This window comes from Taudactylus pleione, unplaced genomic scaffold, assembly GCF_031769625.1.
Source record: "Taudactylus pleione unplaced genomic scaffold, aTauple2 ptg000935l, whole genome shotgun sequence".
Classification (NCBI taxonomy): Eukaryota; Metazoa; Chordata; class Amphibia; order Anura; family Myobatrachidae; genus Taudactylus; species Taudactylus pleione.
In genome coordinates, this window is record NW_028285336.1 from 1,243,784 (window position 1) to 1,271,289 (window position 27,506).

A 27,506-nucleotide genomic window follows, 5' to 3' on the forward strand; every position below is an offset into this window, starting at 1 on the left:
TTCACCCGGGCCCGGCGTCGCTCTTGGCGCACCTGTCTGTCCATGCTGCATTTCACTGCAATCACTGATTTTGCCCTAAACCAGCACCCCCCTGTTACCCATTTGCCTCCTGTTGTCTCTTGGCACCCACCTAGGGCATACTTGCCAACAATCAGTTCCCTCCTTCCGAGAGGGAGTTGATTGTCGGCTAACAGCGTGCCCGGCCATGACATCACATTTGGGGCAGAGCCGCATGATCGCGTCATCGTGGCCCTGCCCCCTCTTCACAATGCCGTTATTTTCGGCATTGTGAAGCAGGGGGCGGGGCCACGATGACGCGATTCAGCGCAAATCGCGTCACCGGGTCCCCCCCGCTGCGGGAGTTTTGATATTAACTCTGCGGGTGGTACGGAGGGATGCCGGCTTCTGGAAGGCTTGCCTGCCATTCCGGGGGGCTGGGAGCGGCACCCGAAAATCAGGAGGCTCCCAGCCAAATCGGCAGGGTAGGTAAGCCTGAGATAGGGCAATTGTGTACTGCCCACTTTGGGATTTACTGCTATAGAGACATTTTAGGACTCATGCACAGTTGAATACATGTCTATTGAGGGAGCATATTTTACATGTTTTAGCCTTGTACATGTTCTGTAAACTGAATGTATGCAAGTAGAGGTGATGCAGTTGTCCATTTCAGTAACAACTCTGCACACAGTCTTTTCTGTCCTCACTAAGGGGGAGATTTATCAAAGCTTGGAGAGAGATAAAGAACCAACCTCATCAGCTCCTAACTTTTAATTTTTAAAACACAGCCTGTAAAATGACAGTTAGGAACTGGGTGGCATGCATCAAACATTGCATATTGGATGCGATGCGTCCTGCCAGTCATCGCATACAGCTATCCCAATTAGAGCTATCCTTGTGGGAACTTCTGGTGTTAAGCAACAAGGTGCCCTACGAGGATCGGGTTCCGGACTATAGATAGACAGTAAAAAGGTCAACAATGTCTAGATAACACACCAGATGTTAGTCAATAGGTCGACTGGGACAAACGGTCAACACACTAAAGGTCGACATGTAATAAGGTTGACGTGTACAAATGGTCGACGTGGTCAAAAGGTCAACACTAATATGGTCGACACAAAAATGGTCTCCACAATTTTTATTATTTTTAGGGTTAGGTTTAGCGTTAGGCACTAGAAGGGACGGTGAGGGTCAGAAACCTACCCCGACGGTTAGGGTTAGGCAACAGGAGGGAAGGTTAGGGTTAGGCACCAAGGCGAGGGTTAGAGTTAGGGTGAGGATTAGGGCTAAAAAATAAAAAATCATGTGTCGACCATTTTTGTGCCAACCATTTTTTTGTGCTGACATTTTGCCCGTCGACAATTTGTACCTGTTGACATTCTTACATGTCGACCTTTAGCGTGTCAACCTTTAGCGTGTCGACCTTTTGACCCAGTCGACATATTGATTGTCTAATATCTGGTGTCTATATAGATACTGTCCACCTTTTTACTGTCTATCTCTTAATCCACACCCGAAGGGATCCTATTGGAGCACTGATACGGTGGTGCTCCTCAACCTCCCGCGGGGCACTTTGGCCCACGGGTGGAACAGTGGGACAGTGCCCGAAAAATGGGACTGTCCTGCTGAATATGGGAGGGTATGGGATGGCGCCCCTGTTCACCTGCACTGGTAGGGTTATAGTGGTAGACAGTGGTGTTACATGCACAGGCACTCTCTCAGTATTTTTTGTGAAAAATACCATAAGAATTGTGTAGAGAGTATTTGCAGGGACAGAGCTTTCTCACAAACTCTGTCCCTGCGTATGAAATTTGATACATGCTTGCGATGTATTCAAATATCGCAATGCTAATTTGGGCAATATTATCACATCCCATCTACATCTGAGATGCAGATTGTGGTAAATATTCCCAGTGCAGGGGTAAGGAGGGCAAATATGAGGCTGACTTGGCAGTCTGGGCTCACTGAGGCTTGCCCTAGCCTAAAGGGGAGACCCCAGCAATGAGGTGTGTGTGACAGCAAGCAGCCCGATATCTGTTAATGATAAAGAATGGCCCGAGGTGCTGTTATGGGCATATTTATCAATATTATTTTTATTAAAATATTTTGAAAAGGGTTTTCACACCATTTTCACATAATTTTAGTATCACCTAAGTGTATTAAAGGGCAATTGTAGAAGATCAGCTGACTAGAGTCACAGACGAGCTTGCCGGATCACTGGTCGCCTAGGTAAATGTAAGCGGAGGGCTAGCGAGTGAAGAAAGTTGCTGTAGCCGGTGGCTGAGCATGTGCAGGCATGCTCTCAGGGTATTTATTGCGAAAAACACCGTGAGAACTTTGTGGAGAGGATTTGCAGGAACAGAGCTTTCTCGCAAGCTCTATCTTTGCATGCAACATTTCATACATTATTGAGGTGTATTCAAATATCGCAAAGCGAATTTGTGTGATACTGGGCCTCATTCAGCAAGGATCGTAATTGCAAAGCTGCATGCAGGCAGCTTTGCAATTGCGATCCTTGCAATAATGAAAATGCAGCAGGTGGGTATGACACCCCCTTGCTGCATTTGCGATTCCAGCACTGCGACGGAGGTCACAGGCTGGCATCACCATCATGACCATCGGTGGCCTCAGCTTACTCAGGCTGGCCGGCTTGCGAGCCCAGAAGACTGCGTACGTCCATGCAGTCTCTGGACTGGCCACTCCCGGAAAACAGGTAGGTTAATTGTCTCCCAACACAAATTAAGCCTAGTGTGTATGTGTGTGCACTTGTGACAGGGAATATAGATTGTAAGCTCCACTGGGGCAGGGACTGATGTGGACAGCCAAATATTCTCTGTAAAGCCCTGCGGAATATGTGTGCTCTAAATAAATAACTGGTAATAAATAAATAAATGGGTCCTGTGCATGCGCAGATTCCCAATAATCGGGAATCTGCGTTCAGATTACTTCTCATCCACATCTGAGATGCGTATTGTGATAAATATGGCCAGTGCAGGAGTAAGGAGGAGCAAGACTGAGGCTGACTAGGCAGTCTAGACTCACCGAGGCTGGCCCTAGCCTAAAGAGAAGACCCTGGCACTGAGGTGTGAGAGACAGCAGGCAGCCCGATATTTGTTAGTGCTAAAGAATGGCCCGAGATGCTCTAGTCTCACAAGACTAATAGCTCTAGTCTCACAAGATCACAGCCCAGTCTGAGACATGCATGATCTGTGCTATAACAGTTTCAGCATCAGCAAAAACAGGTGCAGTAAGTACTAGTAGAGAAGTCTAAGGCCATGTCCCCTGGGCTGAAAGCAGACTATACAGCTGCTGCCTGGTAGCCAGCATCAAGGGTACCAAGAGTGTGATCGATGATTCAATTCAGGCATAAATGTAAGCATGAAGTTTGGGGGGGGGGGAGTTTCTTGCTATGATAATTTTGGTGCGTCATATTTAATTAAGATTTAGGAGTTTTGCCAGCTATGATCTGGAGGAGAATCAATATGAGTGGAACATGATCTGCCAGGGAAACTATACAAGAGACAATTTCCTTCTTGAGATTAACAGTAGCACGATGTGACTCTTTAGTAATTTTGTTTTCAACAACTATTTTTAAAAAAATGTTTATGAGGACTCGGAGTGGCCTTGATTTGTGAATAATTTCTTTTCTTTTCGTATATAACACCCCTTAGGTCATAACCCTCTTGCAAACCAGTCTTCAGTTCTTTACATTAAATTGTTAATGTGCAGCACAAAACTTTATAACTTTATTTGTGTGTTAATCCAGGAAATTTTTTTATTGTCTCCACCCACCACTGATTTTTTCCCCAACTCTAGTAAGGCCAAAGGAATGGGTATGAAAACCTGGCCACTGAATATCCAGACACCAGCAGCCCGAAGGTAGAAGATCTCGACGGCGGGTAAGTACCCTATCCCTACCCCTCTTCCCCCCCTAACCCTCTCTTAGTGGTGCCTAACCTCCCCCCTAGTGCCTTACCCTAACCTCCCCCCGGGAGTGCCTACCCCTAACCCTGCCCCCTTGGGCAGAGCCATCCCTAGGCATAGGCATTTTAAGCAAATGCTTAGGGCATGGGTCGTCAACCTTTGGCCCTCCAGTTGCTGTGGAACTACAGATCCCAGGACGCCCTGCCACAGTTTTAGCCTGCTGTTATATCAAAAAGGTGGAAGGGCAGGCTGGGATGTGTAGTTCCGCAGCAGCTGGAAGGCCAAAGGTTAAAGACCCCTGACCTAGGGCATCTGGAATGCCTAGGGCAGTGGTTCCCAAACTTTTTTGAATCACGGCTCCCTAGAGTAACAGCAGTGTTTTCACGGCACCCTTAATGGTGCGTACACACTACACGATATGCTCCCTGAGCGATATCGTGTAGTGTTGTCCCCGGCAGGCTGTGCTCAATGTCGTTCATGACATTGAGCACAGCCGCTGAACGATATAATAGCTCTCTCCCCCATTCCCCAACATGCAGCAACCTGACGAGTTGGTCAGGTTGGCCTGCATGTCAGCCCGATGAACGATAATGACGAACGACCTGCGATATCGTTATTGTTCAGTCGTCCACTTTATCGTCCAGTGTGTACGGACCATAAGCCAAAAGTTTGTTATTGAGAAATTCAGAAAAAAATGTAGTGAAGTAGTACAGTGAAGTAAATTGTACTTACCTGTCATCCTTAGGTTTGGTTATATAGTGGTGGACAGGTTTGTGCTTCTGTTTGTGCACATATTTACATTACATTGACCATAAAGAATTTTATTTGGTGCTGGACCACCAACCTGAGGCACACCTGCAAGTGTCCCGAGGCACCCCAGGGTGCCGCAGCACACAGTTTGGGAACCACTGGCCTAGGGGCATTCCACGACTCTGCAGCTCCCCACTGTCACTGCCGTGATCGGCCAGCACAGCAGTCAGGGGACTGTAGTGACAGACAGGTCAGAATGAGCTTCTGCAGAGAAGCTCATTTTGGCAGGAGGAGACAAAGAAGATGGTCGCAGGAGGGCATACTGCGCATGCCCAGCCCCGGCCACTCCTCACATGAGTATTTGCGGAGCAGAGCTGTGAGTGACAACTCAATATCAGCCGCTGCTGCCGCCCAGTGCCTGCTGGACCATTTGTTACAGGAAAGAAGGCAGGGACGTCTCAGTCCACCGGTACAGCAGCCAGCACAGACCAGGACAGAGGGTCCTGGCGACTCCCATTCCAACCTGGAGAGTGAGCCTCTCTAGGTAAGTAACGTAAGTTAGCTCAGGCTGGGGGACAGGAGAGGGTCGACGGGCACTCACTGGACAGGGAGGAGGGCTGGCCGTGTTGCTGCCTGCTGAGAGGGTCTGGAACTGGGCATGTATGTATATATATATATATATAATATATATATATATATATATATATATATATATATACGTGTCTATATATATATATGTAAGTATATATATATTTATGTGTATATATATATATATATATGTATTTGTATGTCTATATATATATATTAATGTAACTAATATATAGTTACATTAATGCAAAATTAGCTGTGTATTTAAAGTATGTGTTTAATTTTGTACATGTTTGTAATTGGTATTGTTTAAACGTCTGTGAATCTTTTTTGACTTGCTAGCCATAGTCATTACCTGTGTTTGGATGGGGTTCAATGAAGCATAGTTTATAGTACCATACTGCCTGTTACTTAAACTTAGTGCAATATATGTCCATTGATCAATCTGCATTTCAACTAGAGATGAGCGGTTCGGATTCTGTGGAATCCGAACCGCTCCGAACATTGGGGATCCGAGTCCACCCGAACCCTGTTCGGGTGTTCACCGCCTGTCTCGGATCACCGTTCGGGGCCGAACGGCGGCCGCCTGATGTCGGATTCTCACTAGAGAATCCGACATCAGGGCTCCTATTGTGTAGGGCAGAGCGCTGTGATAGCGCTCTGCCCTACACAGACACAAACACACAGCCGCCAGCGGCAGCTGTCTGTTTGTTACAGCAGCCAATGAGAGTCACACAGACTCTCATTGGCTGCTGCACGGAGGGAGCCGGCTGGAGCTCACACATGAGCTCCGTCTTCCGGCTCCCTCCTCAGCGTGTGACAGCAGAGCGGACGGCGCGGGAGCGGGGATACAGGTAAGTTTTTATTTTTTTATTTTTTATGTGTGCAAGGGCCGGGGGCGCTACTGGGGGGGGGGTCTGCTACTGGGGCTGCGGGGGGCCATACTACTGGGGGGGTCTGCTACTGGGTGGGGCTATACAACTGAGGGGGCCATACTACTGAGGGGCCTGCTACTGGGGGGGCTATACTACTGGGGGGGGTCTGCTACTGGGGGGGCCATACTACTGAGGGGCCTGCTACTGGGGGGGGGCATACTACTGGGGGGGCATACTACTGGGGGGGGCTTACTACTACTGGGGGGGGCCTGCTACTGGGGCAGCCTACTACAGGGGGGGCCCATACTACAGGGGGGGTCCATACTACAGGGGGGCTACTACTGGGGCAGCCTACTACTGGGGGGGCCTGCTACTGGGGCAGCCTACTACTGGGGGCCATACTACTGGGGGGGCATACTACTGGGTGGCATGCTAATGGGGGGCATACTACTGGGGGGGCCTGCTAATGGGGGGCATACTACTGGGGGGGCATACTACTGGGTGGCATGCTAATGGGGGGCATACTACTGGGGGGGCCTGCTAATGGGGGCATACTACTGGGGGGCATTCTACTGGGGGCACTGCATAGTGGACCCTACTACTAAGGAGACTGCATAGGGGGCACCGCTACTGTGGGCATTGAGTAAAAGGGGCACTACTGTGGGCATTGTGTAAAAGGGTCACTACTGTGGGCATTGTGTAAAAGGGGCACTACTGTGTGTCGTAACATAAATAAGAGACACTACTTTATGGTGTAATGTGAATCAGGCCCTATGTGCGGTGTAATGTGAATAAGATTGTGCACTGTGACTCCTTGGGCCGTAGCCCACTATGTAAACAAGTACTGTGATTCTGCTGGCCGTACCCCACTGGGTGGGTGCACTACTTTTCATTTCTGCCACTGCTGTGTGGCAATGTGTCATAGATGTGCTTTATACTGTGGTGTCTGTGTCGTTGTGCCGCTGCTTTGTCGCTTAGTAATAGTAACCAGTCAGCTCACTGCAACCTTTGGCCAATAATGTTGAAAACAATATTATAAGCTGTGATATGGTCTAAATTGACTGGAAATTAATGTTATTGAGGTTAATAATACTCTAGGAAGAAAAAAAAGACCAATTTATGTGATTTTAGCTTTTTTTTGTCAATTTTTGTAAAAAAATCCAAATCCAAAGCCAGTCACCGCAGTTTGGCAAATCCAAATCCAAAGGCGGACGACGAATTAGAACCAAATCCAAATCCGGCAAAAATGGTCCGGCGCACATCCCTAATTTCAACCAGCTGACCAATTGACTCAGATGTGAGCTGGTGTCTTATTCAGGCATACTATTTCTTAAGCTGCATACACACGTAAAAATTTTCTGCCCAACCATCCAACTACTTGATTGGTTGGAATGAAAATCTGGTAAGGTAAGGAAGTAACTGATGATCAGCAATTAGCTCCTAAATGCCAGAAAACAGATGAAAATGACGTCAGACAAGGTTGTTAAATGTTTGATCTAAACAATTTGTTCAAACAACAGTTTTTGTCCATTTTCCGGCGTTTGGGAGCAAATTGGTGATTGTCATTTGCTTTCACTCCGTGCCAGATTTTCATTCCAACCAATCAACTAGTTGGATGGTTGGACAGAAAATCTTTACGTGTGTATGCAGCTTTGATATTCAGTCTAAAGCTGGCCACACACTAGAACAACTTACATCCAACCAGCCAACTAGTTGATTGGTTGGAATGAAAATCTGGTTACGTATGGAAGCAAAATGACAATCAGCAATTTGCTCCCAAATGCCGGAAAATTGACAAAATCTGTTGTTTGAACAAATTGTTTAGATCAAACATTTAACAAACTTGTCTGACAACCATTTTCATCTGTTTTCTGGCATTTAGGAGCAAATTGCTGATCATAATTTACTCCCATACATTACCAGATTTTCATTCCAACCAATCAACTAATTGGCTGGTTGGACATATAATCTTTAGATGTGTGGCCAGCTTTAGGGCAGCTTGATGTGGTTATGCATTAAGTGTGGTTAAAATCAAGTGTGCTTTCTGAACAGTTAAATAACAGTTGAAAAACATTGAACAACATCTAAAGCTGGCCACATATCTAAAGATTATCTGTCCAACCAGCCCACTAGTTGATTGGTTGGAATAAAAATCTGGTAAGATATACAATCAGCAATTTGCTCCCAAACGCTGTAAAATGGACCAAAACTGTTGTTTGAACAAATAGTTTAGATCAAACATTTAACAAACTTGTCTGACGACCATTTTCATCTGTTCTCTGTCATTTAGGAGCAAATTGCTGATCATCTTTTAATCCTATACGTTACTAGGTTTTCATTCCAACCAATCAACTAGTTGACTGGTTGGATGTAAGTTGGTCTAGTGTGTGGCCAGCTTAAGACCAGATAATTACAAACCCATTGCTTACATTTTTTATTTTTATTTTTTTCAAATTCAAAACAGACAATGTATCAAAAACTTATTTTTATAATCTCACTCCATGGAATCATCTCTAAGGCTACTACTTTACTCTCCCTGCAGCTCACCCTTCTGTACATATTGCTACCTCATTAATCTACTCTCCACTTATAAACACATATGAGCTTTTAACTTATCTATACACATTGACAATAACATCTACAACCTGTCGCCGTAAAAATCTTTCGGACAAATCCAACAATTATATTTATATCTCTCTCCTGCTGCTTCTATTAGCTGGTGACATATCTCCAAGTCCAGGCCCAACCCACATACCACACCCACAACGAACTATAAATCCAGATAACCTCATAAACATTGCGCGCCTCCCTTCACCTTCCAAGTCACTAAAATGTGCCTTATGGAATGCAGGCTCTGTCTTGCAATAAGCAAACATCCATCCATGACCTCTTTATTTCAACTAACCTCAACCTTCTGGCAATAACAGAAACATGGCTAACACAATCAGACACTGTCTCCCCTGCTGCACTTTCACATGGTGACCTACACTTCTCACATACCCCCAGGTCTGGTAATTGTAAAGGAGGTGGGGGCAGGAATATTACTGTCCCAATCTTTTACATACAAAGTTCTTCCACAGGCAGGGGCGGATTGGGATGGAAAACCAGCCTGGGAAATTTTTGGAAGCAGCCCTAGTGGGACGGGGAATGTTGAGAGGGTGGAGTCTGCTGAGGAGGCGAGATTCTCTCCCCTTTAGGGCCTGATTCTGAGTTGGACGCACTTGCTTCCTCTACTAACCCCTTGCACGGTGTACAACCGTGCGTTGGAATGTGCAAGGCCTGAGAAGCCTACTTTTAGCGTCTATAGACGCTGCTATACCACTTGTTGTGCCTTTTAGAAGCCACCATCTGTTGCATCATCAAAACTTGCACCAGCCCTATGCAACTTGCATGTCATCCATCGGAGTATGGCCTCTAATGTGAGAGATTCAGCACATCTTTATGATACCACTTTCAGCAACATTCCAACAACACCCCCATACTGCGCCACATCTGCATCTGATTAGCCAACCCCCTGTAACCACCCAGGATCGCCCAGTACATTTATAATATTGATATTGCTTGCAGAAATGAAGAATAAAACAGCACCTTAAAGATCTACATTAGACTCAAGGAATAATTTTATTTTGTATTTTCTCATAAGGCCTGATTCTGCATGGGAAGCGTCTACAGATGCTGCAATACATATTAGTGCGTCTTTAGACGTTATCAATGGTCGCATCATCTGCTAGGTGCAGATTATCCATCTAAGTATGGCCTCCAATATGAGCAACTCAGCATGAACGATTGGACAATAACGATATTGTTATCATTCATTCTATTGGCTAGTGTGTACGTGGCTTAATGCACACATACAGTCACATGTTAAAACACACTGAAAGTCCACACTTATACACACACACATACATAAATACACTTATATATACACACATACGCAGACATACATACAGTCACACACATGCACATACACAAATACAGTTACAGACACATATACAAACACACACGTATACAAACACACATGCATGAAGTCACACACACATACATAAACATATATACAGACATACACACAGTCACACACACATGCACATACATAAATACAGTCACAGACACACATACACACACTTATACACACACATACATAAATACACTTACATATACACACATTTGTCGTCCAGTCAAAACCAGCGTGTGTGTGAAATAGCCCTATATGAGTGCTATGTAGCCCCGCTCCTTCCCTGGCTTCATCTCCATATTAGCCTCCCTTTGACTCCTGATGCACTGTGACTGCAGCTGTAATAATCAATGGCCGGGAGGCCCCTGAGAGAAGGACACCTTGGGCGACGTGCCCCTGTGCCAGAAATAAATCAGCACAACAGCACGGAGAATAGGATGTGGAGCAAGAGGTAGGATGCCCGAGAGGACCAGCCCCAGCCGACGGCCCGGACAAGGCCTTCCACAGCAGAGCTGCCATCAGAAATTGTGGGCCCAGTACAAACTAAACAAGCAGGGCCCCCCCACCTACTCTACCCACGAGCCAGACCCATCAAAGGAGGCTCCTGATGGCACTGCCGCAGCAATACTGGCTTCAGGATGCCAGTCCAGGTACTCTCCTAGCCATAAACAAGGACCGTGAAACAGCAATGGTGCCGCCCACAGAGCACTGCTCTCTGTGCAGTGGCACCACTTGTACACTCCTAGTTACGGCCCTGATCATTGTGATTTATTCAAGGAAATGTGTGCTTACATGCAGTAATTCCAGACATGAATTAAAACCCAATAGGGACCTAGGGGGTCCAAGGTACTGGACTGGACTCTCTCCTTGTGTGTATAGTGTGTGTGTGTGTGTGTGTGGGGATATATTACAACCACTTACCGCTTGCCTTTCAAACCACTGATCTACTTTTCTTCTGGACAACTGGTTCTTGCAGATCCACAAAGGTTTGATATCTGGCGGTGTATAAAACAGTATAACCCTTCATTAGCTGCAACGTGACAGCACTACCCACACATATATATATATATATATTTTATTTTTTTTATATACACACACACTCACATATACTGTGTGTGTTTGTGTATATATATATATATATATATATATATATATAGTTGCCAAATAAATTAATATTTTTATACATTACTATACTCCAAACCTACCTCCCCTAACAAATAATATGATTACGCTCCCCTTATACTTTTCACCTCCTAACCCACCTCACCCCCACCCCTGATAATTTACACCTCCTAATCCACCTCGCCCCCCTGTAATATAACATCCTAACCCACCTCACCCCCTGATAATATAACATCCTAACCCACCTCACCTCACCCCCCTGATAATATAACATCCTAACACACCTCACCTATCCCCCTGATAATATAACATCCTAACCCACCTCACTCCCCTGATAATATAACCTCCTAACCCACCTCACTCCCCTGATAATATAACCTCCTAACCCACCTCACTCCCCTGATAATATAACCTCCTAACCCACCTCACTCCCCTGATAATATAACCTCCTAACCCACCTCACTCCCCTGATAATATAACCTCCTAACCCACCTCACTCCCCTGATAATATAACCTCCTTTGGTACTTACCTGTGCTTGCAGCATTGTAGGAGGCTCTGTCTCCATGGACCTTCACACACAGGAAGCTGTCTGCAATGGAGGAGAGTCCTTGCAGTGCAGGAGGGGCGGGAACTGGAAAGGGACAGGGACAGAATCTCAGAGTTTGCTGGGGAAAATATGCCAGGCAGTGCAGGAGGGGCGGGAACTGGAAGGGGCAGGGCCGCAGGGAGATGGAACTTTTACACTGTTTGTTCTGGGCTGGAGGACATGCCAGGAACAGCAGGAGGGGCGGGCCAGGCACTCGTGAAGAGATTTCCACACTCGGCAGTGCAGAGCCTGCAGAGGAAGTATATACTATGGACACATTGGACCACTCGGGCTGCGGGCAGATGCAGTGACAGTGTAAATGGAGCAGTGATGTAGTCTCTGCTTTGCTCTGCCCAGCGGACCACTGACGGGCTCCGCAAAGCAGCGCCCCGTCGGCCATTTTTTTTTTTTTGCTGTAATCTTCTGCACATGCGCATAAGCTGTCAGTTTACACTGCCCGATCGGAGGTGAGCTCCGATCGCGGCAGCTAGCGCGGCAGAGGGGGTGACAGGTGGGCACTGATGGGACCAGCCCAGCGGGGACCAGCCCAGCGGGAATCGGCCCGGTGTCCCGGCGTCCCAATCCGCCCCTGTCCACAGGTACCTTCACTCACATTTACATCATTTGAAGTACAAGTATCAGGACTTTCTCTCTGCGAGTTGCTGTTATCTAATGCCCACCTGGACCACCTTAACAATTTCTGGAACACTTTTCTGCCTGGCTCCCTCACTTTCTATCCTCAGACATCCACAATCTCCTAATGCCTCCAACCTACTCTCTTTAACCTCCTCTCTTGGCCTCTCCCAATGGACTGACTCCTCTACTCATCAGGAGGGCAACTTCCTTGATCTTGTATTCACCAAACTATGCTCAGTTTCTGATTTCACTAATGCTCCTTTCCCTCTCTCAGATCACAACCTTATCACCTGCACGCTCTCCTCCATTACATCAATGTCATTGAAATCAACCAGAAATATTAATGCTATTAACCTTCAACAACTATCTACCTCTCTACAACAACAACTTTCACCAATTTCTACATTCACTTCTCCTGAGACTGCTGCATCACACCTAAACCAGATTCTAGAAAAAGCCCTCGATGAAGTAGCTCCAGCTACCCATCACACGCCACGTAGATTTAGACATCAACCATGGCATTCTACCTTAACAAGGCATCTACAAAAACTCTCACGTAAAGTTGAATGTCAGTGGCGAAAGTCTCATACTCCAAGTGGCTTCCTCACATATAAGACTATCTACAACTCTTATCGTACTGCCCTGAACATTGCCAAACAAACATATTTCCAATCTCTAATCTCTGCTCAAGCCTCTAACCCCAAGTGACTTTTTAATACATTTAAACTGCTTCTTAGCCCTCCATCACCCAAACCACCTGCTACTATCTGTGCGCAAGATCTTGCTTCCTATTTTAGGGACAACATTGATAAGATCCAAAATGAAATGGTAGGCTCTTCCTCAGCTAGTGACCTGCTCAATTCCCTACCTGAACCCTTTGGCACATTCTCTTCATTTGATCTCACAAATGAAGATGAAGTATCTACACTCTTCTCATCCTCCTACTCTATTACCTCTCCTATAGATCCTATACCCTCACAAATCAGTAAAGCTCTGTCTCCTGTGCTTATCCCAGCCCTAACTAAAATCTGTAATCTCTCTCTCTCTCTACTGGCAACTTTCCATCACTGTTCAAGCACGCAGTGATTACTCCCATTCTGAAAAGACTAAATTCTGACCCTAACACTCTAAAATTACCGTCCTATCTGCCAGCTCCCATGCCCCTCCAAGCTACTTGAGAGACTTGTCTACACCCACCTCACACACTTTCTTAATTCACACAACTTATTGGATCCACTTCAGTCCAGCTTTCGTTCCCAACACTCCACAGAGACAGCACTGACTAAGGTAGTAAATTATCTTGTCACTGCCAAGACTAAAGGCAATTACCCACTCCTAATTCTTCTAGATCTCTCTGTTGCTTTTGACAGTGTTGACCACTCTCTTCTCATACAAACACGGCAATCCCTAGGTCTTAAGGACACAGCTCTTTCTTGGTTTTCTTCCTACCTATCTGATCGCTCTTTTACTGTTAGTTTTCTGAATCTGCCTCCTCTTCACTACCTATATCAGTTGGAGTACCGCAAGGCTCTGTCTTAGGTCCTCTGCTATTCTTAATCTATACCACCTCTCTTGGCAAACTAATCCTCTGTTTTGGATTTCAGTACCATCTGTATGCGGATGATATTCAAATCTACCTATCTTCCCCAGATTTATCACCATCTGTATTGGTCCGTGTCACTGAATGTCTTTCTGCCATTTCATCTTGGATGTCATCTCGCCACCTGAAACTTAATATTTCTAAAACAGAATTAATTAGATTTCCACCGGCCAATAACAGTTACCAACCTGATCTCTCTATCACTGTTGATAACTCGACCATCCACCCTGCCCCACAAGCTTGCTGCCTTGGTGTCATCCTTGACTCTGAACTGTCCTTTGTTCCCCACATTCAATCTATCTCAAAATCATGTTACATACATCTAAAAAACATATTAAAAATTCGACCTTATCTCACACAAGACACTGCAAAAACTCTAAATCATGCACTTATTATTTCCCGCATTGACTATTGCAATAGCCTCCTTACTGGTCTTCCCAAAAACAGGCTATCGCCATTAAAATCCATGACGAATGCAGCTGCGAGGCTTATCTTCCTTGCCAAACGTTCATCGTCTGCTGCCCCGCTCTGTCAGTCCCGCCATTGGTTGCCGGTTTTCTACCGTATTCAATACAAAATACTTTCACTTACACATAAGGCTATTAACCAGACCACACCAACATACATCTCTTCACTCATCTCAAAATATCTCCCAACCTGACCTCTCCGCTCAGCACAATATCTGTGTCTCTCATCCCCATGCATTACTTGCTCCCATTCACGGTTACAGGACTTTCTTCGGGCTGCACCCACTTTATGGAATACCCTACCTTGCACAATAAGACTTTCCTCTAGTCTCCAATCCTTCAAGCGTTCCCTGAAATCTCACCTCTTCAGGCAAGCTTATCAGATTCCAGAACCTCCCACATAACCATCAGAGCTTCCATATCTAATTACATCCTTTTTTACAGTCCACACACAATCTCACACATCGTCTCTCTCACATCCTCATGACATTTGGTCGACATTCCTGTGTGACTGGATCATGCAGCCAACCAAGAAACTGTGAATTTTGGCTGGACCAAAATGCAATATACATATAGCACCTATCCTTGTGTATCAATGCCTATTTCCCGATAGATTGTAAGGTTGCGAGCAGGGCCTTCTTACCTATATATCTGTCTGTTATTACCCAGTTTTGTTCTATTAATGATCACAATTGTAAAGCGCAACAGAATATGTTGTATAAATTCTGGGTCTGGAAATCGCTTGGTTCCTTTGAAGATTTCTTGCCAGGTGTCCTCAATAAGAGTCGGGGCTGAGAGTTACCCAACACTTACACACATGCAAATGGACGGTGGCACTTCGGTCTCAATAGATTAAATTACATCACACTGTTGCTGTAGTGCAAAGTTTCAGCAATTTATTGCACTTTTGTCAAGCAACATTTTACTTGACAAAAGCGCAATATAGCACTGAAATGTTCAATTACAGCATCAGTGTGATACAGTGGTGTAAGTTCATCCCAGACGCCCGGAGGCAAGTCATAATTTGGTGCCCCCCCGTCACAGGCGCTGACACTGTAATGTATCAATTCGCATGCAGACAGGCTATAGATAGACGAAGGCAGCAGCTGATGGTCAGACATGGAGCTCTCCACTAGTGTATGGTGGTTTCACAGATGCAGGGAAGGGGTGCCATGTATTGGGAGTCCGTAACCGTACACCCTGGGTACATAGTTACAGCCCAAAGTGGGGTGAATATGTTGTGGACAATGGAGGAGGTGCCCCTCCAGAGCTGGAGCCCGGCGGCAGGCGCCTCCATTGTCTCCGATAGTTCTGCCCCTGGTGTGATGTCATTTAATTTATTAAGACCGGAGTGCCACCATCCATTTGCATGTATATATCTGGTATGAGGTCATATTGCCGACGGACAAAATGTCCCAATGTCTGAAACCCGCCTCCCGGCAAAATACAGGCGATGATATTCCAACAGTGAACAGGATACCAAGGCCGGCATCTCGAAGCTTCACAAACCCGATCGTCCAGACTGGTAAGTAACTGCAAAGTCCCCGGGGAAGGGAGGGTTAGGTTTAGGCACCACTGGGGGGGGAGGTTAGGGTTAGGCACCCCCTGGGAGGGTTAGGGTTAGGCTAGGGGAAGGGGAGGTTAGAGTTAGGTGCCATTGGGGGGGAGGTTAGGGTTAGGCACCCCATGGGGAGGGTTAGCTATAGGGAGCGGGGAGGGGGGTTAGGTTTAGGCACCACTAGGGGAGAGGTTAGGTTTAGGCACCCCATGGGGAGGTGAGGGTTAGGCAACACCAAGGGAGGGTTAGGGTTGGTAGGGGTAGATTAGCGTACTTACTTACCGCTGCCAGGATTCTGAACCAGCCGGGCTTCCACTGCCAGGATTTCAGCCGGCAGCTATTCAGCTGCCAGCTTATCATACCGATTCCATATATCTATATATATATATTTCTATAGATAGGGGGGCACCAGCCAAAATCTTGCCTAAGGCACCAAATTGGCTAGGGCCGGCTTTACCCTTGGGGTGCCTAACCCTAACCTCCCCCCAAAAAAAACCCTAACCTTGCTACGCTCCCTAAACCTAACCCTCCCACCCGGGGGGGCTAACGCTAAGGGCGCCCTGGACTTACCTTGTTCAGTCTGGTGTTCTTCGGCGTCCCGGTGTCGGGTTTAAGATAGGCGTTAGTATTTCGATGCCTATCTTAAATCCCTTGTCGGGATTTGGATGTTGGTATTGAGACCGGTGTCTCAGGTCAAATACAGAATTTTTTGCAGGGCCATTGTGAATTCCCAATCCACTCCTGTGTAGATCTACATTTGCCAGCACACCCATACCGACTAGATGACACTGACATTGATAAATTCAATTAATCAAACTGTAATAATGTATGTCAATGATGTTACAGCACCCGATAGGTCTAATCACTAACAATGCTGAGAGCATTCCTACTTGCTGTCCAATCATAAGCAAAGCTACTTTGGAGGGCCATATAGGGTGCCGTGAACTGGCCTTTGGCACCAGGAGGAAAGGTTGAGCTCCTGAAGCATCCTTAGGATTCTTAATATAGCTCTGTGGGTCAACTTGTCGCTTGGACTAGGGGAAAGCTCTTTCCAAAGAATGCTCCAGGTGGCAGTTTTCCAGGCTGAATGGTGCCATTCTAGGCAGAATGAATGCCAAATACAGATGCCACAAGACAGCAATGGTGCCACACAGCTAGCCCACCTCTAGTTATGGCCCTGATACTTTGTATGTATCAGAAGCTGTTAGGCTGCCAAGCCTGTCATTGAGGTCCTTGCTCCTTGCAGAGCAAGTTCTTGGTAGGTCAATAGTGTTTTTCTCCTTTCTCAAATGGATTACAAGGAGGAAGAAATAAGCAAACCCTCCTTGGATTTAGAGAAACAATATATTGGAAAACAACGGTGTGAGGAGTTCTTTTTTTTCCAATAAATATTTTTATATTCCTTTGTATCAGCAATTATGGGATGAAGGAGGTAATCCAGTGTTGAATATATCACAGGCTAAAGTTATTCATTGTTTAGTTTGCCACTTTCGTTATTGTCATACATGGATAGTGTTCAGAGTAAATTACATGCTTTGTATATTTGTTGTGTTAACTTTTATATACTTCTTACTTTCAGTAAAACTAATGCAATTACAAAAGTAACAAGACCGTTGTCACAGTACAACTGTATCTTTTCAACCTTCTGAGAAATACCAACCATATAAAAGTTTTGTGGCTTATTGTATATCATTATTATAACAATGTTACAGGTGGTTCCAGAGAAGTATTTGGTATACAGTGGCTCTCTGTGCCAGCTAATGTACTTAAGCTAATCTCACAGCTTCCTGAGTTGCAAAACACTTAAGTAATTATTTGTTCACTCAGTGATCAGTTAAAAATTGGTAATATCTCTATAACTTTAATTTATTAATTGATTATTATTAATCTGTAATTCACTTGGTGGTAATGTCTACTCTCAGAAGAAAAATGCCATTCCCGATTCAGCAGAATAACGTCCGCTAATAACATCAGCGGACTCATCAGTTAAGGCTCATTACCTATGATTTCTATTCCGCTACCTCAGTCAATTATGCAACCTATTGTAGTAAATAGCAGTAATATATTAACTGCCTCTCAAGTTACTGTTTGACAAGCAAAACTGATTGCTTCTCACTGATATTTGAACCTATTAATTGCATTCAGTAGTTATATCTGAATATCAGAGCAGTGGTTGCACCGTAACTAAAAACATATCATCTCATCAATGTATGTTTCTCTAATACTTTTATTATGAGCCCACAAAGTATTGTGCTATTTAAACTTATGCCAACATATCATATACTGGAGTCAGGGACAGGGTGCATCCCCCGGGGGACTGGACACTATAAGGGGAACCAGAACCATAGCTGCTACCCCGGATGAAATTGAATACAGTATTTTAAAACCATGGAGTGGGAGAGGCATTGGTTACAGATAAAGGCGGGAATCAGACGGTGAGCAACATACTCAATCTCAGTGGGCAATGTCAGTTTTGCAACACCAGCCACTGGTGGGCAGTGCTTTGAATGATGCGTTCTCCCTCAGGTGATAGGTGATCCTGGGGTAGATGCCACCCAGTCTCTAGCAGAGAACACCCAGAGGGGAAGATTTATCAAATCAAGCAGTGTGAAGTGAACCAGTGGGGAAGTTGCCCATAGCAACCAACCAGCTTTCAAGTAGCATTTATCAGGTACAGTCTATAAAATAATAGGTAGGAGCTGATTGGTTGCTAGGGGCAACTTCTCCACTGGTTCACTTCTCCACACTTTTCACTGCTTGATAGATAGACCCCCTAGTGGAGAGAAAGAGTGGAGAGAGATAAAGTAGCAACCAATCAGCTGTCATTTGATATGCTGTTGTGGAAAATGACAGAAGGTGATTGGTTGGTACTTTATCTCTCTCCACTTTATCAATTTGAAGATTTAACAAATCTCCCCCACCGAGATGATTGGAGGGGGCAGCTGCTCCTCCTTGGACACAACTTGCATAAAATACGTCCGATAGAAAGGTTCGATTCCATCCCTTAAAGCTTTATTAAAACATTTTTTTTCCATTATATACATATATATATATATATATATATATATATATTACCAAGAAATATATGTAGTGTGATATGTATATATATCATATCATACTACCAAAAAAAGCAGCTGACAGACGGTAAAAGAAATGAGCTTACACTGGGGTGCATTACAGAGCTGTGATCACAAAATGTTAATTAAAAATTAACCAAATAAACAAAGTCATAACTCCACTGCACTCACCACTTCCAAATTTGTATGATTGATAGTGCAGGACCTCCAGAGAAATGGGGTCCCGTGATGTGGGCTGCAGGCTAAAATGCATTGATCAATCTATGAATCAAAACCCCATTATTTATGTATTATGGTGAGTGATTTCATGATGGTGAGTGCTGAGTTCTTATTTATTTAAGCAATGTGGTCACAAGCCACTTAGCACCCCAGGCCTGGGAATGGGGAGTGCAGGTTTGCACCCCAAATCTGGTGGTGGCGAGTAAAGTGGACTTATGACATAAATATAAATATATATATCTCCACTTTCACAAACCGGCACTCAAGGGGCCCGATTCAGAGCCGTTCGCAAGCGGCTCGATGGTTCCCCATGGCGCACATGCTGCGTCCAGAGTGCGTGAGCCCCGCTGAGTGACTGAAGTTCAGTCGCTACGGGGCTCGCAATAAGATGGGGCGGCTGTCGATATTGATTAACAGCTCGCCCCATTTTGTGGGTGGGTAGGGGGGGTGGCCGGACAAACGCAGGCGTTCCCTTAGGAACGCCTGGCGTTTGTAGGTGGGGTTACTGACATCACTAGTGATGTCAGTAGTGGACTTCCTGCTCTATTAGACCAGGGAGTTCACTCGGGCATGCGGCTGCTAGACCCTACCCCAGGGTCTCGTCGCAAGCCCAATGGCAGCGATAATCGCAACGGTCTCCAGCTCGCTCGCACAAGGTGTGGGTGGTCACCCCCAGCTTTGCGAGCGGCTGGACACCAAAAAAAAACGCCCATATTCAGAGCGAGCGCCCGCCAGCAGCAAGCGGCTCTGAAGCAGCCCCAAGGTCCAAAGCAACTGCAAAACATGCCTGGGTGCATTCCTAATAGCTCACTGCATATAATATAGTCACCCGCATGAAAGACTGAGGCAGCACTCACTATATATATATATGACCAGATATGTCCATGCAGGAATGGCTGTGACATAAAAAAATTAAACTAAATAATTGTACTGTTTGGTGCGCTTTGTTCACGTGCATATATAAGGCAAGCCCTGTGGCTCCAGTCCACGCAGGAGAAAAGCTGCAACATAAATTTTTTTTATACAATAATTGTATTGTTTACTGTATGGTGCACTTTGTTCATGTGCATATATACAGTACATAAGTCACACAGTGATTTGTGAATTAAAAAATGGATAACGTTCAGTTTAGAGAAGAGCAACCAAATACTGTCGCTGCAGCTGCTGCCACCAGTCATGATGACGACGCTAGTCCTCCAACGTCATCTACTAAAGCCGATGCTCAAGGGCATTAAGGGTCTGAGGGGCCTATTCATCATACCTAAACTTTCTCTGGAGGTAATTAGGTTTAGAACTCGCATGGAGTTGTACCTAATTACCGGAGGAATTCATCATTCCTCCTCCCCATAACTATTTCGAAAAGCTGTCATTTTTGCGATGACAGCTTTTCATGAAACAGATAGTTCTCTCTCTCTACTCTAACTTACTGCAGCTGTAATCAGTGCTGCGCATGCACTGTTACATTCCTAAAGCCAGCGCATGCGCAGCACTGCCTACAGCGACGATAATTTTGTGTCCCCCCTGTGCCCCTCCGCTCACCTGCCCCCCCTCCGCTCACCTCCCCCCGTCTCTATTTACCTGCTCGCGCAGCAGCCTCTGGCTCCGTCTGCTATGCTGTCATGTGGTCTCCCAGCAAAACACAGTACTGTTTAGAAAAGCAGTACTGTTTTTCTAAACTTTATTGTGCTCTGCTGGGGAGAACACATGACAGCATAGCAGACGGAGCCAGAGGAGAGTCCAGAGCGATGGAGGAAGATGCCGGGACCTGCCCAGCTGAAAGCAGGTGTTACCTACTATACACCACCTCACAGTGGCGTATGGTAACACCATCAAATTCTGAAAATACATAATTTTCGGAATTTGATGAATACCATAATTTCCATATCCCTATACTAATGTATGGGGAGTGTGGAAATTAACGCAGGGGGACTTAGCAAGGAGATATCAGTGATATCTCCTGTGTTAAGTCTCTACATGAATACTAAAATAACGTTAATTAAGGAAAATGTCCTTAAAAAATTTATTTTAGTGTTGATGAATAGGCCCCCTAAGTCAGGGCATCTAAAATAAAAAGAACAATATACAGTGCAGAAAAACATAACATTTACAACATGCCATTCACCACACATAGTGGCAAGTAAAGACTGAGGCCTTGGCTTTTATATTTGAGTGGTGGTTCTGCAATTAGAATAGGTGTCAAAAAAATGAAAACCACTAAGACAGGAGAACAAACTGTGCGTTCAGAAACAGAAATGTCACAAATCCCTGAGGAGAGTCTAGTGAAAGTGGGAGGTTTTATAAGTAGAGATGTTACCCATAGCAACCAATCAGATTCTACTTAACATTTAACTAGCACCTTCTAAAAGATAATAGCTAGAATCGGATTGGTTGCTATGGGCAAAATCTCCACTTCTAAAAACTCTCCCTTTAGTAAATTTACCCCTAGGTGTGTCCATGAGTTCAAATTTTCTGATACAATTGTACTCGCAGAGAAGCCACCTTCCACCATTCTGCTTCCGCTGCAAATGTGGCGATGAGCAGCATAAATATAGCTAATGACATAGAAATTGAGGATGCCACAGAGGAAGTGATAAGAGGATGAGGGGGATATTTGTGTAGCTGATGCCAGCGCTAATGAGGATGTTGAGGATGAGGATGTTGTTTGTGTAAGTCAGGCACCAGAAACAGCTATTGGCCATGATAAGAGGATGGCCATTGTTATGCCTGGGCATAGGACCAACAAATGCACCTTTTATGTGTGGAATTATTTTTACCCAAATCCTGACAACAATTGTCAAGCCATCTGTAGCGTTTGTAAAACCACGGTAAGTAGAGGTAGGGACACTAACCATCTGGGAACCTCCTCCCTGTTGCATCATTTGCAGGAAACTCATGAAAAAGTTCTGACATCAGAAACTGGTGCTAAAAAAATAACAACAAGTAGTCCAGCTTCAGCTAGCTCCCTTGTCTCAAGTTCAACTAGATCCCAGCACCTGCAATCTCTACCGCCAACACCTTTATCCTCAATATCCACAGTAATGATCGCAGGTAGTTCTGCATCCAATTTGTTATGGTTAGGTGACTACTCTCCTATTCAGGATTCCTCAGAAGAATCCTTCAGTGCTTGGCCTGCTGTTGCTGCTGGGGATGGATTTTCATCCAGAAGGGGACCAAGAAGACTAGTATTTAAAAAAACAACTGACTGAAATAATCCTTTGCAAGGGGAAGCAAGTATGACAGCTCTCACCCAGTCGCACAGCGGATCACCGCTATTAATGCAGTGGGTTACACACAGTTAATTGAGGTCCTGTGTCCCTGGTACCAAATTCCATCTAGTTTCCATCTTACCCAAAAAGCCATTCCTCGGCTGTACCAGGACGTTAAAAAAAAACCCTAGTTATTGGCCTACAAAATACCACTGTACCCACTGTCCACCTAGCCACAGATATGTGGACAAGTGGTAATGGGCAAACTAAAGATTACATGAATTTGACAGCCCACTGGGTGGGTGATTCATCTTTAGCAGCAGTATCTCACAAACAATGCCAGCTCATTCAGAGGCAGGATACTCTGTGTATCCCTGGCTTCACTAAGAGGCATACTGCTGACAACCTCTTAGAACAACTAAGGTATGAAATAGCAAAATGGCTTACCCCACTTGGCCTCTCCTCAGGATTTGTGACTCCTGACAATGCCACCAATATTGTGAGAGCAGTACAGCTGGGTGAATTCCAACATGTCCCATGTTTTGCTCACACAATCAACTTGGTGGTACAGGGTTTTTCAAAAAATTACAGGGACGTGCAGGAGATGCTGTCTGTGGCCCAAAAAAATTCAGGAAATTTTCACCATTCAGCCACAGAATGCAGGCGATTGCAGCAGCTGAAAGAACAGTTGAATCTGCCCTGTCTCCAACTGAAGCAAGAGGTGGTAACCAGGTGGAATTCCACCCTTTATATTCTTCAGCGGATGAATGAACAGCAAAAAGCCATCCAGAGCTATACAATAGGCCATGACATTGGGAGAGGAGGGGGAGTGTTCCTTAGTCCAATGCAGAGGAGAATGATTTCCCTCTTGTGCAAGGTGCTCAAACCCTTCGTAGTAGCCACTTGTGAAGTGAGTTCAGACACTGAGTTCAGACACTGCCAGCTTGAGTCAGGTGATTCCCCTAATTCGGCTTTTTGAAATCAGCTTTAGAAATTAAACAAAGCGATTCTGCTAAGTAAGTATCCAAGGGTTGCCAATATCTTCAAATTGGATCACTACATTTTGGCGACTGTGCTTGATCCTAGGTTTAAGTTGTACATCGTGTCGTTCTTTCCAGTTGACCCAGATCTTAAGAGATCTAAAGAGTTCCTGGTTGGCAGCTGAAGTGGTACACAACACGATGACATCTCCTCCTTCAGTTTCTCCGCAGCTGCCAGGAGAAAAACTCAGCTTTCCCAAAAGACCCAGTGGTGATGCAGACAAGTCAACACAACATTGTGACATCTGGTCGGGTCTAAAAGAATTGCCGAAAATTAGTTACAGTGTTACCGTGACTCCATCTGATAGGGTTACCATCCAAATGGTGGATTCTTTTCATGACACCATACTTAAGGGCATGTCCCTTTGACTACTGCAAAGATAAAAAGGCGATTTGGAGGCCCTTAAACAGGCTGGCTTTGCATTACCTAAGCTGCCCACCCTCCAGTGTGTACTCAGAGAGAGTTTTCAGCACAGCCAGGAACCTTATCAGCGATCACCGTAGGAGACTATTTCTTCAAAATGTGGAAAAGATAATGTTCATCAAAATGAACTGGAAATTCCATGAGGAAGACCTTTAGTGCAAATTATGTAAAAAAAATTACAGAGGTACCTGTAATGGTGGATTGCAGGATGATGTTCACACTGATGAGGGTGAGGAATCAGATGATAAGAATGACCTCTTCCAGTTCCAACTGTAGATAGGATTGACAATACTGGTAGCTGCCTTATGCCCATTGGTAGCTTGTTTTGTGGGGGCCAAAACAAAGTAATCACTTCAGCCACAAGTGGCAGTCCCTGTCGCTGAAGTGATTGGTTTGTTAAACTGTACATGTCCTGTTTAAAATATACAGAAGGGAGGGTGGAAGGGCCCAAGGACAATTCCATCTTGTACCTCTTTTCTTTCTTCAGTTTCAGTCTTCACTGTTTCGGGGGCATTGCTGACTGACATCTTTATAGTTAGTTTTTATAACCGCCATCCTGTCTGCCACTGCTGTGTGGCAATGTTTCATAGATGTCCCATATTTTTTTTAACTGCCAGCCGTTTGTGAGCAGCTCTGATGCTTACTTTTTTTTTGTAGTTTCATACTGTATTTATTTAAACAATATCACAAATAGATATACTTGCAAAATACTCTTATGCCTTTTTCAACCTTGATTTGTAGATGCCAACCTGGTTGGCTTTTTTCTTAAACTTTCATTCCAATGTGTAACAACAGATGGGCTTGACTTTCTTTGATCATAACAGCCAAGTTTGGTCAGATGCAACTCAAGCACCAAATGGAGAGGATATTTTGTTATGGTATCTGGAGATGTCCCCCCCCCTCCCCTCCCAGCCTTCCTATACGTAATCCCAGAAGCATGATGATGAGAGATGTTTAATACCAGACTTTAATAATCCCTCTAGATTTAATAATCCACCATTGACTTCAAAGATGGCTTCCGTGAGCCATTCACATCTCGCGATGTCATCGCCCCACCCCGTTAGTTGGCTTTTATAAGCCAGAGCAAGGCAGTGGCTTGGCAGTCCGTCCACCGGGAGGGAGCGTGCAAGAGCTACCACAGAAAGATGATGCCTGGAAGGCCTAGTGGGTGGTGGCCATGTAAAAGAGCTTAAAGGTTGCCACCCACTAGGTGAAGAGGAAACCCTAAGCTCTAGGAGGGTGGCATCCACGCAAAAGAGCTAATTGGCTGCCACATTCCAGCCATGGCAGGTTGGAGCCCACCAGGCGAAGACAACAGAAGCCCTGGCGAGGGGGGACCCCTTTATTGGGGGGGCCCCAGCGATCCTGGCCTGGGCTGACTAGCAGTTGCACTGAATACAGGGGACCCCTATGTTGTTTGTCCCCTGTATTTTGGCAACCAGGACTGGTTCTGAATAGCCCGGTGCTGGTTGGGGGAATAGAGGTGCAGTAGATATCCCGGGCTATCAGCCAAATCCTGGAGTGCCCTGGAAAGGGGACCCCTTTATTGGGGGGGCCCCAGCTCACCAGGGACTTCCAGCTTGGGCTGACTAGTGGTCAGGGGTAATGCTTTGGCTGGGGAACCCGATAAAGGGGCTCATATGGCCATGGCTTTACCCTTCCACTGATTCTGGTAAATATAGGGGAACCCTACTAATTTTTTTCCCCTGTATTTCCAGAACCAGGACCGACTCAGAGCCCAGTGCTGGTTGTGTTGAATACAGGGGACCCCTATGTTGTTTGTCCTCTGTATTTTGACAACTAGGACTGGTTCTGAATATCCCGGTGCTGGTTGTGTTAAATACAAGAGACCCCTATGTCATTTGTCCCATGTATTTTCACAACCAGGACTGGCAGTGTAAAGGCCAGGGCTGGTTGTGCTTTGGGGAGTCACCTTACACAATCAACCTGGCACCCACCACCCAAGGGTGCTGAGGATAGCCCGGGCTATCAGCCTAGGCCTGGGGTGCTCTGAAGAGGGAGACCTCCTTATTGGGGGGCCCCCAATTCCCCAGGGATCCCCAGCCAGGGCTGACTAGTGGTCAGGGGTAATGCTTTGGCTGGGGGACCCAGTGAATTGGCTGCTATGGCTGTAGCATTATCCCCCCACCCCCATCTGCTAGAAAGGGACCAGTTCTGGTTTTGGTAAATATAGGGGAAAACCTACTCATTTTTTTCCCTTGTATTTCCAGAACCAGGACCGGCTCAGAGTCCAGTCATGGTTGCACTAAATACAGGGGACCCCTATGTTGTTTGTCCCCTGTATTTTGGCAACCAAGACTGGTTCTGAATAGCCCAGGTACTGGTTGTGCTAAATACAAGGGACTTCTATGTTGTTTGTCCCCTGTATATTCACAACCAGGACTAGCAGTGTAAAGCCTGGGGCTGGTTGTGCTTTGGGGGGGGCACCTTACACAATCAACTGGCCAGGGGTGGTGGGGATATCCCCGGGCTATCAGTCTAGGCCTGGGGTGCCCTGGAGAGGGGGGAACCACATTATTTTGGGGTTATGCTTTGGGGGGTGGGGACACAATTTTTTTTTATATTACACATATTCATTTTTTAACAGATGCATGGAAGGATCTCACTGATACATCCATGCAGCTGTGTCTTATTGATTTGATTTTCTCAGGTGCATGCCCAGCACCAGTGAGCACCTCTGTTGTCCACTGATGCCCCTCTGCACCAGACCCCTGCTGCTGCCAGTAGCTTGCCCCTGTAGCTCTCTCCCGCTGCACCCCCAAAACACCTCCTGTGTGCTGCTCCCTACTCCACCCACGCTAGTGTACCATTTTGCTGCCCTTCTCCCCTGCAGGTGGCCTGGTTTGCTCTTCCAAACCCTGATGGTTAATAGATTATAAAAAAGCTATGAAATTCCATAGACAAAAAACCTTAAGGTTTCACATGTCCCATTAAGACTTCTTAGACATGATCTGAAATTTCACAAAACCTACTGAATTTCTGCCACTCAAACTCAGAAAAGCAATGAAATTCCAATCATTAAGGCTGAACCTTAATGGACATGTTCATTGCGCAATACAGATATGGCATGCCTTCACACCATGTGGTTAACTGCAGATTCCGCATTCACAGAGTGAGATTGTTGTCACTCACAAAATGGTGGAGCTGCTAATTCACAGAATTATGTGTTCATTGGAATACACACATGCAGTCTATGCAACTGAGGTTTGAGCAGAAGATAGAGCTGAGCAGATGGTATAACAGTGGGCTGGATGGGGGAAGAGACAGAGCGGTGTGGATGTGGGAGACAGAGAGGGGGGGAGATTAAGCAGCACAGATGGGGGGAGCCAAATTGATGCAGATGGGTGAAAAACAGTGTTGGGGATGGGGGGGCACAAAGTGATGCAGATGGGTGGAAAACAGTAGTGTGGATACAAGGGAGGCAGAGTGGCATGGTTTGGGAGAACAGAGCCACGTGTATGGG

The 27,506-nt window shown here is 45.6% G+C and overlaps 1 protein-coding gene across 7 annotated transcripts in view; it reads left to right on the forward strand.

Moving 5' to 3' along the window:
- The window catches only part of CUNH10orf71 (chromosome unknown C10orf71 homolog), a 161,706-nt gene that overhangs the window by 112,551 nt on the left and 21,649 nt on the right, over window positions 1-27,506 (forward strand). The window contains exon 3 of one of the 7 annotated variants that reach the window (XM_088459786.1): window positions 3,814-3,896. The exons of the other annotated variants lie outside the window; for them this stretch is intronic. The gene's annotated coding sequence lies outside the window, so the exon portion shown is untranslated. The remainder of the gene's footprint in view (window positions 1-3,813; window positions 3,897-27,506) is intronic. 7 annotated transcript variants of the gene reach the window in all.